At 41.6% G+C, this 4,555-nt stretch overlaps 1 protein-coding gene across 2 annotated transcripts in view; it reads left to right on the forward strand.

Moving 5' to 3' along the window:
- RALGPS1 (Ral GEF with PH domain and SH3 binding motif 1) overlaps positions 1-4,555 on the forward strand; it is a 210,599-nt gene that overhangs the window by 60,533 nt on the left and 145,511 nt on the right. The gene's annotated exons all lie outside the window — the stretch shown is intronic.

The following is a 4,555-nucleotide window of genomic DNA, read 5'->3' on the forward strand; positions in this document are numbered from 1 at the left end:
CTTCTCCCTCCCCCCCCACAAAATAAAAAATAAATAAAAAAAATAAAAAATGACTTCTACAGTTTAGAAAAACACAGTAATGAAAACAAGTCTGTTTCTTAGAGTTTGCAGCTATGGATCACCCAGTTTCTGAAATGAGTTATTCAAGACAGTCTGTTATATATTGAGAGCCAGTTCTAAACCCAAGTTGTAGGGATTTCTTTGGTGCATGTGTTTAGAGAGAGGTTATGTTTTGAGTAAAAAGCATTTGCTTTATTCTGAAGTAATCTTACTCTTCAAACTATTTGTTTTTGTTCTGATTTGTAACATTATATGGCATGACTTTGATCATTGGTGTGCGCAAGATCAGTTGCCAAATGTACAGATTTCTCTTGTTTTCCTCTTTGTTGAAGATGTATTGTATAATCCAAAAATACTTTGGACTGCAGTTTGCAGGAGAACTTTGCAATGTAGTTTTCTGTCTATGGCACTGGCACTGGTCAGATGGGTGCTGGTACACTGCACCATTCTGGTGTTCACATCTTAAGAAAAAACTGGAGAGGAGCCAGGAAAATTATTTAAGAAATGGAGAAAATGCCTGACAATGAGACACCTTCTCCACCCCCTTGTGCCACCATAACAGATTTATGGTGGCACAAAACTCAGAGCAAAGAGACATCTGGGCTCCTTGTTGGGGCACACATGTGCAGAATCATGGCCGTGACAATTTGCAGTAATAGTTTGTGCTGCCTTCTCATGGCAGCCGCTTGTTCTGTTCGCTTATGGGTTCCCCGCTTACAGATGTGGGGCACGGCAGTGTGAAACATGCACCAGGAGCCCCCTGCAAGGGATTCTCAGGGCATGTGTATCATGCTGCTGCACCCCAACCTTGGGGCACACCTCTACAAGCAGGGAAGCCCCTGTGGGCATGGGGAGAGGTGCATCCTGGGTCAGGACATGACACCTAAGGCTGTTGTCCAACAGTATCAAGCCCCTGAAGTCCCAGGTGATGTGTGTAGATGCCAGTGAAGCAGATTGGCTGTGCTGGGACAAAGCCTGACACAGGTAATCCCACTCTGAAGACAGCATCTGTTTATAGCCTTAGTGAGAGCTTGACCAGTTTAATTTGCCAAAAAGAAGACACATGGGGGACTGGATAGCAGTGCCGTCTGTGTGGAGCAAGTAACCAGGGAGTCTGACAACTTGTCTTTGAAAATATTCTGTGTGGGTATAGGTGTACCTTGGGACAGGAACACACAGCCTACCGTTCCGTTGGTGACCAGCTGAGGTGAGATGCACTATAATGGGAAACGAGGCACGGAGTGCAGTTAACCATAGGGGGAATGGGGCTTCTCCATCTTAAAATCCAGACTTAGATGCCTTTCTGGAAAATGTAAATAATTGGGCTCAGTGCTAGAGTCCCAGAAGTAGTTCTGTGGCTAAAGATATGCAGGAAGCCAGGTCACATAATCTGATATTCCCTTCTGACTTTACATCTTATGAATTTATGAGGTCAGGGATGTTGAATGATACATAGGAGGCCCTGTGACAAAAAGCCTGGAGAAGTTAATTGGAATTGGTGGGTGGGAAAGTGTGGGGTGTTGGCAGTGCACAGGAGAACAAAAACCATGTGAAACAAGTCAGGAGGATCAAATTTATAGACAGGTTTAAAGGAAATGGCCTGTTTTTAAATCTGTTCCCATAGCAGATGGAGGGATCTGAGAGGGGAGAGATGCAATCAAGTCAGTAGACAAGAGGAAAGGATTTTGAATGTTTTTACCCCCAAATCTGACTTACCTGAAGTATCTGGGCTATGCTCCATGTGTGTCCACTTTAGATACCCTGCCCATGGGACCCTGAAATAAAATAAAATTAGTAAGATTAAAAATGGCATAACTAATTATTTTAAGAGCTTTGCTCTTAATCTGCGTGGTGCAGTGCCCAGTAAAATTTTGCAAATGCTGTAAACTGACCACACATTGTTTTTGTTGAAATGTTCTGTGGGACCTTTCCTCAAGTCAAAGGATAATATTCAAGGACCAATAATGCCTTTTGTTTTTCAGGTGAACAATGTGCACTCCTAAATGAAGTCCAGTTTCCTTCAGTGAAAACTTTCTAGGTTCAGATATTACATTTATGCTTGACTATAGCCTTCAAATATGCTGCCCTGGGGGCGAATGGCAGAAATCAGGTTGCAGTCCCATTTTGATGCTGTCCCCATGATATTCATCATCTGCCTTTCCCGGGGAGACAATGAGGGAGTTGGGTATGTTTTGAGGACTTGTTCTGTCAAAATGTATATCTTTTTGGCCAAAGTAAATGGTAGGGTAACAGGCATATTTAGATGGCTCCCTATGCCTGTCAGAAATATGCCAGCTTTAGGCTGGGTCTGCAGCTCATTTTGATGGGTTCTCCTTACTACCAAGCTACCTTCTGTAGGCTTGTTTGCATGCTCCTTTGCATGCCCTATCATGCAGTGTGTGTTCAGGTAAAAGTTGAACATTGTGAACAGAAAGAGACTGAATGAGAGAGGGTTTGTGGTGGGTTATTCTGCCCCGTGTCCATTTTCATGTGTCATGGCAGAAACGAAGGATTGATTCAGTATTTTTGGGAAAATGAAATGCTTGCTAATATTGAGGGCAAATGGTCAGAATGAGCTGAGATTCACTGGTTCCTTACCAGTGGGCATCTGCACTTACCGTTTATCTACTCATCAGTTGTGTTCAGGAAAATATTCATATATTCACTGATTATTGTTATTCTTTTATGGGCACTGTCCTTATGGTGTGATGTGTTACAATTAAGTCTGTGATCTAGTAGAGTATCTAAACATGGACCTAAAAAGCTGTCCCGGAAGGGTACAAAAATGGGCACTAAAATAATGGGATTATTTTTCAAGCACAAAACTGGAAGCATACATAACTGATTGCAGGGCTACAACCAAAGAAGTTTCTCAGAGTGTACGGTATAGATCTGTCTTAAGTCCTAACTTACTAGCACTTGTTTTCAAAGTATCCATGTGTAGAATCCACAATGCCTTTTAGAAAAATAACATGAAAGCTGTGAATAACCCTGATTTTAATTTAGAATGCCAAATGCTTAGAATTCCACTAAAGAAAAAGAAAATAATTCCTCTTTTCCTGAGAGAATACATTGTTTCCAATCCTTTAAAAAAACGGTGTCTTCATACTCTGTGATTTGCTACTGCTGGGGAGGCGGGGTGAAAAATCATATAACTGGAATAAAAATCCTGTTTCCAGACATTTGTTAAAAGCAAAACAATTTTTGTTCTAATCCTGTTTTTTTTAAAATCAGAAACAGCTTGTAAGAAATTACTTTACTGTAATTAATTTCAGCTAAAGGGATAGTAAAGTTCCGTAGTACCAGTTTGCATTACTGAAGTTTGCCAGCTTGGAAATGAAAATTTGCACTGGATTGAATTAGGCCTTGATCCATGTGGGCAGCTGTATGTCTGTGTGGAGCCCTAGAGTCTGTGAAGCTCCCTGGAGATGCAGCAAGCCACTTGAATGAGTCACAATGGAGGATCAGGGCCCTGAGTAAAAATAATGAGAGCTTTATGAATATTCAAAGAGAAAAACAGATTTTTTGGAGGGGAGAAATATTTGAAGTCTTGCTATGTTCTGTTCAGTGTTCTTCCTGGCACCCCTTGAGTTACATCACTGCCAACTGGTGTTTGTTCTTATCATTTCTCAGTAGTCAAATGTAACATGTTTAAATTGTGTTGGTCTCACTCCTCCTATTGACAACGTGCAGGCTGACTGCTGCCCACAGGCAGCTCCTCTGACTTGACTACGGCTCTGCCTAAGGGAAGGAATCCACTTGTGCACTGTCCATTGCAAGACTAGACCCTTGAGCACCAAAGCCAGTCTCGTGATTTTGTAAGAAAGGAGACTGTAAGTTCTTTATTAAGTACACAAGTAGGAATATTGGGTGAGAGTTGTCCAGATTACACTACGCAGCTCTCCGATTCAGAGAATGCGAGGGTAAGGATCCAAAGTTGAACAGTCCAGTGTCACAGTCCTTCATTTACACTGTCTCCAGCTGGCTTTTTAGTTCTGATTCAAAAGTATTACCTAGGTACATAAAACCAACTTGAAAAAGCTATAGGATGTTTGTAATCTATAAACCTCCATTTTGTGCTACCTCAGAATCATTTGCTTTTTGCTATGTCTTTGCAGGGTTATGTAGCAAAGGTTCAGTAATGTTAACTAGAAATGTAAATATCATAATGCTTTTCAAGGCATTTTCTTCCAGGGTTTTCGCAAGCCTGTTAAGATTTGTTTTAAAAAGGAGCTGCTGAAATAGTGTGTCTTGCATTTATATAGAGTTTTTTCAGTGTTGGTTTAATTTTCAAACTGAACAGGTATATAATACATTATGTTAAACGATCAAATAATATTAATAGCAGAGTAACATTTCACATATTTCTTTTAATGGACAGAGATGATGGGGGATGGGGGGGACTACTGCCGCGGCTGGCCCGCTGAACGGCCCTTGCAAAGCCAGCGGACCAAGGCACTTAAGGGGGCCCACCCCTGCCCCAGCCCTGGCACAA

Source organism: Crocodylus porosus, unplaced genomic scaffold (genome assembly GCF_001723895.1).
Source record: "Crocodylus porosus isolate Cpor-Errol unplaced genomic scaffold, CroPor_comp1, whole genome shotgun sequence".
Classification (NCBI taxonomy): domain Eukaryota; kingdom Metazoa; phylum Chordata; order Crocodylia; family Crocodylidae; genus Crocodylus; species Crocodylus porosus.